This window comes from Schistocerca americana, chromosome 5 (assembly GCF_021461395.2).
Source record: "Schistocerca americana isolate TAMUIC-IGC-003095 chromosome 5, iqSchAmer2.1, whole genome shotgun sequence".
Classification (NCBI taxonomy): Eukaryota; Metazoa; Arthropoda; class Insecta; order Orthoptera; family Acrididae; genus Schistocerca; species Schistocerca americana.
The window spans coordinates 212074698-212086365 of NC_060123.1; the positions used below are offsets into that span (position 1 = coordinate 212074698).

General features: G+C 42.7%; 1 protein-coding gene across 2 annotated transcripts in view; it reads right to left on the reverse strand.

Annotated features, from left to right (window-relative positions):
- LOC124615533 (V-type proton ATPase 116 kDa subunit a1) overlaps nt 1–9449 on the reverse strand; it is a 656071-nt gene extending 646622 nt beyond the window's left edge. For both annotated transcript variants that reach the window (XM_047143497.1, XM_047143496.1), the window contains exon 1: nt 9296–9449. The gene's annotated coding sequence lies outside the window, so the exon portion shown is untranslated. The remainder of the gene's footprint in view (nt 1–9295) is intronic.
- Between the last annotated feature and the right edge of the window lie 2219 nt (nt 9450–11668).

Sequence of the window (11668 nt, forward strand, 5' to 3'; positions counted from 1 at the left end):
TTTTTTTTATTTTTCGACATAGTCTCCTTTTAGACTTATACACTTCGTCCAACGCTGTTTTATTTTGTTGATCCCTTCCGAATAATAGGAATTGTCCAAGTCTTCAAAATATCTATTAGTTGCTGCAATCACCTCCTTGTTTAAATAAAATCTTTGTCCCACCAGCCATTTCTTCAAATTGGGGAACAAATCATAGTCCGAGGGAGCCAAGTCTAGAGAATAGGGGGGATGTGAAACGAGTTGGAATCCTATTTCAATAAATTTTGCGACCACAACTGCTAAGGTGTGTGCTGGTGCATTGTCTTGATGGAAAAGGACTTTTTTGCGGTCCAATCGCCGACGTTTTTCTTGCAGATCGGTTTTCAAACGGTCCAATGACGATGAATAATATGCACCTGTAATAGTTTTACCCTTTTGTAGATAGTCGATGAGGATTATCCCTTGGAATCCAAAAGACAGTCGGCATAACCTATCCGGCCAAAGGAATGATCTTCGCCTTTTTTTGGTGCAGATTCTCCCTTGGTAACCAATTGTTTACATTGTTGTTTGGTCTCAGGAGTATAGTAATGTATCCATGTTTCATACACAGTGACGAAACGCCGCTTAAAGTCCTACGGATTCTTCCTGAACAACTGCAAACCATACTTTCAACACTTCACACGATTCCGTTTTTGGTCAACCGTGAGCAATCGCAGAACCCATCTTGCGGATAGCTTTCTCATGTCCAAATGTTTATGCAAAATATTATGTTCCCGTTCATTGGTGATGCCCACAGCACTAGCAATCTCTCGCACCTTAACTCTTCTGTCATCCATCACCATGTCATCGATTTTATCAATAATTTATGGAGTCGTAACCTCCACAGGGCGTCCAGAACGTTCAGCATCACTTGTGCCCATAGGGGCACTCAGAAAATTTTGAAACCACTTACAAACTGTTCTAATTGAAGGTAAAGAGTCACCGTAATGTTTATCAAACTTCTCTTTAGTCTCCTAATGCATTTTGCCTTTCATAAACACACGAAATTCTTTTTCGCCCATTTTTTGACAATCACTCGACTTCGTTGATTCAAAAGAATGCCAAACACAAAGAAGTAGACCAATATGGCAGAAACTTGGTGTGCTTTCTTTCCAAAGATGCTACAAACTTAACATGACCTCGATAAGCGCCGGTGGTGCCATCTCTCGGACTTTGCACGGACTTCTCAAACGCTCCTCGTACAGGGGCAAAATAAATTCCAGATGGAAACCCGTATCCGAAACAGTCATCCACCGAGGCATCACATTTATAGCAGACAAGAGCTCCCCGCGCAGCAGCTAGCTCCACCCACGTCATTGGCGGCTGTGGCAATCATTCGCGATCAGTGAATAACAAACAACGTTGTGACACGTTCCGACTACGGTGCGCCAGCGTACAAAACCAGGTTGGCTGCCGAGGGGTGGCCTGGTGCAGGCGCCAGTACCTGTTGCTTCGACGCTCTCTCTATAAGCGTAGTTGGACGACGTTTCCGGACACCCCATCCTCGACTTTTTTCCTAGAGGCACCACGCTCTACAACCCCATAAGCTTGTCGCAACATTTCTGGGACCCCGAGTTTGAAAAGCTTAACACAATATGACATGCATTACAGTTACAAACCATGTGTGTCTTGAGGCACCATTAACACAAAGCGCGCAAATTAAAAAGACTATATTCATCCAGTACACGAGAATGGGAGCACTTAGCTACTTCCGACAAACTTAAAACATAAATTCAAACCCTTTGTAAACTTTCTCTCGCTTAAACGCTTAACGTCAAAAGTTTAAGACAGTAACTCTTGCAACGGAAGTTCTGGCACAATGTATGTAATTTAGGTGTTATGGAGACCACTGACCGAGTAGGATCAGTGTTGAGTCGTCGACATTCACACACGAATCACATTGTGTTCCAGCTGGCATAATGTAAATGTACATGTGTTTATGCACTACTGGCCATTAAAATTGCTACATCACGAAGATGACCTGCTACAGACGCGAAATTTAACCGACAGAAAGAAGATGCTGTGATATGCAAATGATTAGCTTGTTGCGATGCCTCGTGTGAGGAGGAGAAATGCGTACCATCCCATTTCCGACTATGATAAAGGTCGGATTGTAGCCTATCGCGATTGCGGTTTATCGTATCGCGACATTGCTGCTCGCGTTGGTCAAGATCCAATGACTGTTAGCAGACTATGGAACAGGTGGGTTCAGGAGGGTAATACGGAACGCCGTGCAGAATCTCAACGGTCTCGTATTACTAGCAGTAGAGATGACAGGCGTCTTATCCGCATGGCTGTAACGGGTCGTGCAGCCACGTTTCGATCCCTGAGTCAACGGATGGGGAAATGGCTGGCTCTGAGTACTATGGGACTAAACATCTATGGTCATCAGTCCCCTAGAACTTAGAACGAATTAAACCTAACTAACCTAAGGACATCACACAACACCCAGTCATCACGAGGCAGAGAAAATCCCTGACCCCGCCGGGAATCGAACCCGGGAACCCTGGCGCGGAAAGCGAGAACGCTACCGCACGAACACGAGCAGGGTGACAACGGATGGGGACGTTTGCAAGACAACAACCATCTGCACGAACAGTTCGACGGCGTTTGCAGCAGCATGGAATATCAGGTCCGAGACCATGGCTGCGGTTACCCTTGACGCTGCATCACAGACAGGAGCGCCTACGATGGTGTACTCAACGACGAACCTGGGTGCACGAATGGCAAAACGTCATTTTTTCGGATGAATCCAGGTTCTGTTTACAGCATCATGATGGTCGCATCTGTGTTCTGCGACATCGCGCTGAACGCACATTGGAAGCGTGTATTCGTCATCGCCATACTGGCGTACCACCCGGCGTGATGGTATGGGGTGCCATTGGTTACACGTCTAGGTCACCTCTTGTTGGCATTGACGGCACTTTGAACAGTGGACGTTACATTTCAAATGTGTTACGACCTGTGGCTCTACCCTTCAAAAAATAGTTCAAATGGTTCTGAGCAATATGGGACTTAACATCTGAGTCCCTTAGAACTACTTAAAAACCTAAGTAACCTAAGGACATCACACACATCCATGCTCGAGGCAGGATTGGAACTCGCGACCATAGCATTCGCGCGGTTCCAGACTGAAGCGCCTAGAACCGCTCGGCCACATCGGCCGGCGCTCTACCCGTCATTCGATCCCTGCGAAACCCTACATTTGAGCAGGATAATGAACGACCGCATGTTGCAGGTCCTGTACGGCCATTTCTGGATACAGAAAATGTTCGACTACTGCCGTGGCCAGCACATTCTCCAGATCTCTCACCAATTGAAAACGCCTGGTCAATGGTGGCCGAGCAATTGGCTCGTCACAATACGCCAGTCACTACTCTTGATGAATTGTGGTATCGTGTTGAAGATGCATGGGCAGCTGTACGTGTACACGGCATCCAAGCTCTGTTTGACTCAATGTCCAGGCGTATGAAGGCCGTTATTACGGCCAGAGGTGGTGGTTCTGGGTACTGATTTCTCAGGATCTACGCACCCAAATTGCGTGAAAATGTAATCACATGTCAGTTCTAGTGTAATATATTTGTCCAATGAATACGCGTCTATCATCTGCATTTCTTCTTGGTGTAGCAATTTTAATGGCCTGTGTGTGTGTGTGTGTGGGGGGGGGGGGGGGGAGGGAGGGGGTGGGAGGAGCCAGTCTTTACTTGAAATTACTAGGAGAGCTAGTCATTCTGCATGCACACAACAAACTGTGGTAAGAGTTACATAGTGCCCTGCCCTACCTTGTATTTTTACATTTGGTATATGATAAGCAAAGCTGTCCTCATCTCGAGGATTGACCGGAACATACCAGTACCCTACTAGGCAATGTCCTAGCAAACTGAACGTTATAACCTTGCAGCGTTTAGACTTTATATTACTGTGTTATAACGTTCTGTCTGCACTGTTGACGTTAAGTACAACAGTGTTGAACATTATGTATGTAGTTATTACGGTCTCTATCTGTAGACTGGATTGATACAACCTACTTCCACTTGAACCTGCTTTCTGTATTGTTAGGTCTCCCTGTTCATTGCTTACCCTGCTCACTTCCCTCCATTACTAAACTGACGATTCCTTGACGTCTCAATGTGTTCTACCAACGCATTCCTTCTTTTAGTACAGCTCTGTAACACATTTCTTTTTAGAGTTGCATGCTTCAATCGGTAAAAACGGAACCCTTCCAGAATCGTTATGTTGCCCGTCCATCTGTCGGTCCGACTGTTCAAAACCCTTCTTCTCAGCAACAAATAGACGGGTCAAGTTGAAATGTACGTCACATACTGAGGTCTATTGTCCCTTGGCTGAGTGCAAAATTGAAGCTTCTAAGTCACTGCAGCCAAAAGATCCATGTACGTCATATATTTTGATACTCGCAAACTCTTTCATCAAAACCTACACAGTACTTCCCGTTGGCCTAGAATCGTGAAATTTGGCGAAAAGCAACGTTTCACAGTGGAACCAAATGAAAACCCGGAAAACTTTAAATTTGTAATTATATCAAACGAAAAAAAATCTTTTTGTCATTGCTCATCGGACATTCTGTCTCTTCGTAGTCTGGTAAGACCCCTTATTTTAAGGAACAGGCTGAGTATCAAGTTGAAATTAGGCCACATACTGAGATCTCTGGGCCCTTGGTGGTATAATAAACGTTAATTTATACGTCAATGCGATCAAAAGATTGGCCCATTAACGTCACGTACTTTGACACACTCACTCATAAAAACCTACGGGTTACCTCCTCTTGATCTAAATGACATTTGTCAAGAAGTAAGGTTTCACAGTACAAGTAATGGGAAAAATCCGATAATAGTTAACTTCTAATTATATCACAAAAAGTAAGTCTTGTAATTTGTTGTCCAACGTAAAACTTGAACTTAAAAAATCAGGCGTTCTGAATTTAGGCTGACTGGGTTGTCGGAATGGTGAAGGTCAAACATCAGGCAAGGAATGACTTTATTGTTCAAATCACACGTTTCAAAGTTTATCTACATCATCAGATATCCAGGAGCGATTATTGGTCACAGGCATGGCATTTCAAGTTGTGTGTGAAACGTCATATCTACGTGAAGTAATCGCTTCTAGATATCTGATGATGGCTAAATTCCCAAAAATCCCTTGCCTGATGTTTGACTTTTACCACTGCGACCCGGTCAGCCTCAATGGAGACCTACTGATAATTATAAAAATAGTCGCCGGCCTCCTTCATGACTGTCACATTTATATTATTAAAATTAAAACATTGTTGAGAAACTTTGAATCTCTGAGGTCAGTATCCTGCCAGTATTAAAAACTAACGGGTGAAAGTGGTGGAGATTCTCCTCGAATGCCCGAATGACTGAACTGTCTACATACATAATTAAGTTTGTACGGACACCTCAGTGCGCGAGTCCTATTCGCATCTGGCCAGTTTTTTTCCCTTGTAATACCTCTTCATTAGTTACTCGATTTTCCCACTTAATTTTCAGAATTCTCCTGAAGCAACAAACTACGAAAGCCTCTATTCTCTTATTTTATGAACTATTTATCACCCCCGTTTTACTACCGTACAAGGCAACACTAACGACAAATACCTCTAGAAGAGCATGCCAAAATTTAAATTTGTAATTGTTGTTAAGATATTTCTATTTCCCAGAAATGCTTTTGTGTTGTTGGTCTGCATTTGATATCCTCTCTATTTGGACCATCAATGTTTCTGCTGGCGAAAAAGCAAAACTCGTCTGCTACTCTGAGTGTCTCATATGTTCAAATGTGTGTGAATTCCTAAGGGAACTAACTGCTACGGTCATCGGTCCCCAGACTTCTACACTACTTAAACTTATTGCTAAGAACAACACACACACACACATCCATGCCCAAGGGAGGACTCGAACCTCTGGCGGGAGCGGCCGCGCAATCCGTGACATGGCGCCTCAAACCGCACAGCCACTCCGCGCGGCTGAGTGTCTCATTACCTAATGTAATTGCCAGGCATCGCCTTTTTTAATTCGACGACATTCAATCACCCTTGTTTTACTTCTGCTGATGTTCATCTTCTAATCTACTTTTAAGACATCACCCATTATGTTCAACTGCTCTTGTACCCAGACGCATACAGTGAATGTAGGTCATTTCGTGCCTGATGATTATTTGTGAATATCGAAACTGATAACAATAATAATCGTTTTTCGTAGCAGTTGATGATGGCACATATGACTTTCGACAATTTCACATAAATGTCATACATTAAAAGTAGTCTACTATTATAGACAGCCTCCTAAATTCAGCCAAGGAAAACCAAAGTAACTTGTCGTCGATATCGAGGTCATTAGAGAGCGGAAATTCACCTTGATTCAGGGCGCCCAACAACGTAGTTGTCAGCATACCTTGTAGCTTCGGATGGGCAGATCGATTAATTAAATAAGAGCGTATGTTTTTGGAGAGGAAACGTCTTATGGCGCAACTAGACAAAAGGAAGGGGTATGTAAGAAAATGAAACACCTATAGCCGTCCTTATGATGTCATTTATTGTATGGCTACCAGCTTCGGCGCATCAGTGCACCATATTCATGCCTTAACTGATGCCGAAAGGGTTAACACCATCCGTATACATGATGTGTTAAAGGCCAATATCTGTAACAGGTTTTCGCAGATTACCTGTAACCGCAATTTTGTCTCTCAAACGATCTATTATCAAATGGTTCAAATGGCTCTGAGCACTATGGGACTCAACTGCTGAGGTCATTAGTCCCCTAGAACTTAGAACTAGTTAAACCTAACTAACCTAAAGACATCACAAACATCCATGCCCGAGGCAGGATTCGAACCTGCGACCGTAGCGGTCTTGCGGTTCCAGACTGCAGCGCCTTTAACCGCACGGCCACTTCGGCCGGCGATCTATTATCAAGTTGATGATTGGAGAGAGAATATTGCGGTTACAGATAATCTGCGGAAACCAGTTATAGATGTTGGCCTCTGATACATAGTGTATACGGATGGTGTTAACCCTCTCGGCATCACCTAAGGCCTAAGGATGGTGCACTGAAGCACCAAATCTCGTAGCCATACAATAAACGACATCGGAAGGACGGCTGTAGGTGTTTCATTTTCTTACATAGGTGAACGGCCAAAGTCCCGCAGACCTCCAGTCACAAGGATGGACATACAAAAAGAAGCGGTAGGTTGACAAAACATTCTGAGATGAAGGAATACTTATTTTGGTAATGGAACGAGGTGGCTGGGGTGGGGGGAATTGCGGGAGGAGACCATGGCTTGAACGTAGAGAGCACGTTCAAGTGGATGTGGAGTGTCGAGTAGTTACGGAGACAGGAAAAAAATCTGTACAGGGTAGACTAACATAGGGAACGGCAGGAAACTACTTGTAGCACTGGTGATCATTAATATTACAACAATTACTACTATTAAAAATGAACGGCTTCTCGCTAAAAAAAAAGTAAAAAAATAAAACTAGGGTGAAATCGCCTCCGCTCGCTCCCCCGCCCCCTCTTGTCACATGGCCTGTAGGTGACAGCCATTACTTGAAGGCAGCAGATGTCATGAACCTCGGGCTTCGCGTCTTTGACAGCGAAAAAGGCGTTAGTGAAAGTACCTGTCCAAAACGCGTACTCGCAGCAACAAGCGAAAATGGGAGACTTTAAAATGTTTATATTTTTCACGTAAGAAGTGTATACGAGCGGTAAGTCTTGCACACGTCTCTAAATGCTCTTGGGAAGATATGTATCTCTCATAGAGTATTTCCCCCTTATTTCTAAGTGGCGCCTCGAGCCATTTGGTGACTACCTGAGATCGCTGTAACACGAAACAGTTTTCATACAGATACACATCAGCGGATTTTTGAAGACGTTTGGCAAAGTCATTGTTTAGAAGCGAGAGGAAAGTCATAGTAAACTGCTGTCGCCCGAAGTGATGGTGAGTAGAACGTTAAAAAACTCAGCAACGTCAAACGGTTGTGTGATCCTTGATCATTGTGAACACGAGTCACAAAACTTGAAAATTTTTGCAGCTGCTACTTCTAGGTCACTTAAATAATATTCTACGTCATGCGCTGTTTAAATCTCGCTGGTTCATGTATCTTTCTAAACTTCGCAAGACCAACACGAGAGTTCTAAATATGAGAGTTAATGTTGTGCAACATTCTTGTTTCGTGTATCTAGTAAGGTGTACAGTGTCGTTATGGAAGTGAAAATCAGCGACGACGAACTTTTTCGAATGACGGAACCTTTACTAAACAATTGTCGCGTCACGAATAATTATAGAGGCTGTATCATTACGTCGATCTTATAACAAAGTTTGCTGAACACTGCAAGTGTATCATCACCGCAAAGAGAAAAATCTTTGTACGAGGCATCTCAATTTCCACTACCTTGCTATATCCTAAGTAATGTGATTTACACACACACACACACACACACACACACACACACACACACACACACAAACGAACGCGCGCTCTGTGTTCGCGAACGCCAAATTTCCGTGGAACAGTTAAAGGCTGCCAATACCGCGCGCAAACCAGCTGATCGCAACAAATTATTTACTGTCCACGAATGAGTGACTTACATCTAGCAAACCGTGAACAGCTCTTGATCCTTGTTCTTAGGCGTACTATTTACAGTTCCGAACAACTTGCACGTGTCTGCTATCTTGTACTTTCAGCGGTAAAGCTTGTCTTCAGAATGTGTACATCTGTCTGTCAACGTTCTAAAGTAGTACGTGTGCGCTGATTTTAGGTGTACGTGTGAGAACAGCCCCGCCGGTGCGAAACCAAACATTCTAGCAGCTTTATGTGAAACTGATGTTGCAAATGTAAACACACAAGTCTCACCAAATCAGAGAATACTGTCGTAGCTTTGTCTCCCAATTGCTTTGCGGCGGCGGTCATCCGGCGTGCAGCTGACGAAGTTCCTTAAGCTTCTGCTCTATTTTAAATAGTGAAAATCTTTACACGGTGGTGTTTTGGAGCAGTTATGAAGTAAGGGTATTTTCCTTTAACAACAAAGCTATGACGGACGAGCGTTGGACTACGTTATCTCTCATATCCCAATGAAAGTGCTTGAATGAAATTTGGAATATCTTTGTCGATTCTTATAAACTATAAACCAAATATTTAAATGTATCACTGCCATAAGCTGAATGTACGTGCTGAGCAATATTTTCAAACACTTTTACTGTACTGTGCTATCCGCATCTTCGCTGTGACTCGTATACAATTGCAATTGACATTAAGAAGTACACTCACCCGTGTTGTACTGTAAGAGAGACAGGGGGCAGCGGCTCTTTTAATCACGGTCCGATGACAAGTGCAGTAACGGAGCAAAATATAAACACAACAGAACACACGCGGCGTACGCACGTGGCCAAACGTCTAGCACCGTACCCACATTACAACTGAGGACCCCGCGCTCCAGCTGTTTACACCCTTGGCCGCCGCAGCGCCACAGTCGTCCAACTGCCTTTCGCGTCTAGCGCTGCGCGCCTACCGGCAACAAGTGGAACCACATTCACCACCGAAGGTCGCGTCTCAACGGTCAGCTTACGTCCCTTGTTCCAAGTAAAAAATTTTCCGCTGTTCTCACAATTTACACTTGTTACTTTTTGCGGTGGCGTAAAGTCTTCCCAGAGCTCTTATGAAAGTAGTGTGCAAACTGGTAACTTTATGCAATAGTATTTCTTTCTCTGAGTTCACAATACATACGGAGAATGAAGAGAACGTGTGTCAAATTCATTATAGAACGTTGAGATGAAATTGAATATAGTTACTGTGATCGCTATATCTTCTTTTTGGGCTAGAAACTGCAACAACTTTTTTAGCTACAGAATAACGTAGCCTGCTTGTGCTCTTCCTATGAGCACAATCGTCGATAACCCGAAGCAAGTTAAGTCATAACGGGCTATATTTACACGCAGCCGTAGTGAGCTGATCCAGCGCCTCTGGCAGACCTGAGAAAGATGCGTCCCACCACTCACTCTTTCTCCCCAAAAATACATTAGCGCAATATTTTACGCAGATATAGCACATTTTGTAGTGTCGTGAATAGTTACCATAATAATCGCGAGTTATTGAAAAATATTAATTAAATTAGCTACGTTGGTATAAAATATTGCACACAACAAATTAATTTCATCAATACTGTAAGTAAATTAATTTTTTAAAATAAAATAAAATCTACATTTTATTGATAATTGCAGTTACTACACAATGACGCCAACATGAAGTGTCATAAAGAACATATTTTATTTGTTCCGCAATCATAATTACCAATTAGAAATAAAATAGTAAGGACTGTAATCTGACTGTGATTTCTCCTGATTTGATCGAAAAAACCTTACTGATTGTATCATTGAAGTCTAGTAGCAGCTGTGTCATATCCTATAGACATGGTAGCCAAATGTGATAGTCTGTTTTCACTCGACGTTTAGATATCTCTTTTAATTTGCTGAAACAGTGTTCTACAATATGCTGCAGTCACTGAAATTGCTTTAAATATCCTCAAAGGTACATCGAAGTCTGAATAAACATCTCTTAACATATATATCGAAAAATAGCCAAATGGTAAACTGTTCACCAAAAACTTGAAAGCAGCTCTGCTGTATCAAATCCTCTATTACATTTGGCACTAAAATAGCTGCACAGTTTACAAGTTACAGAGCTAAAATTTGGCATTTCCTGGCAGTTCAGTAAATTCAGATGAAATCTTGCGATATATATTTTCCATTTCACTTATTATTCTGTTAAATACACTGAAACACTCTTGTTCAGACCATGGTGGGTCAAACGGTGTCGCAACACTCCTCAGTCGGCAGAAATCGGGAAAATTCGGAAACTTTCGATGAAATAGCATATCGGCTTCAGCACTCGCTCATCAACCTGTGAGATGCTGCAATACCGTAGCGAAATAGCAACAAGTACTCCATAGACGTCCGTAAGGAAGGGGGGAGAGATGGTGGGTCCACAATCCAGTTACTACATACTTTAGAATAAAAGAAAATTACATGAGGGCCCCTGTAGTAATTTTCTTTTATTCTAAAGTATGTAGTAACTGGATTGTGGACCAGGTTTCGTAATTTATGTCTTAAGAGCTATTACAGATTGTTCTTATAGTCTTGACTTATATACGTTCTATGAGCTTCACTAATATGGTAATATAACTTTTATATTCTGGCTGTATAGGCCACTGCATGTAACTCACGGAGGAAGCGCCACCTGTCTTTTTGATGTTCCTATACCTCCCACAATGTCATAACGGGAGTGTTAAATGCTTTCTAGTTTATTTATTGTCACTCTAGTTAAGAACGCATTTAATATTGATATTTAAATGTTACTTCAGTACGCCAATCGGCACATAGTTTGCGACCTGAGCGCCACCTGCCCTGGCCGCAGTGCTACTACGCTGGCCGATTTTACTCAGTCGCTTATGCGCTCTCCAACTTCCATGTACCTATTTTATTTGTCTGACAAACCCTGTTCTCAGGGCTATATTTTATTTGACTAATGAAACTATGCAGATGTTTGTAAAAACGATAAGGACATATCGCTTCATTTTAATGTAATACTGTAAGTACCAGGAATCCTTCTCACATCTTGTAATACAATATTTTCCTAATATATGTT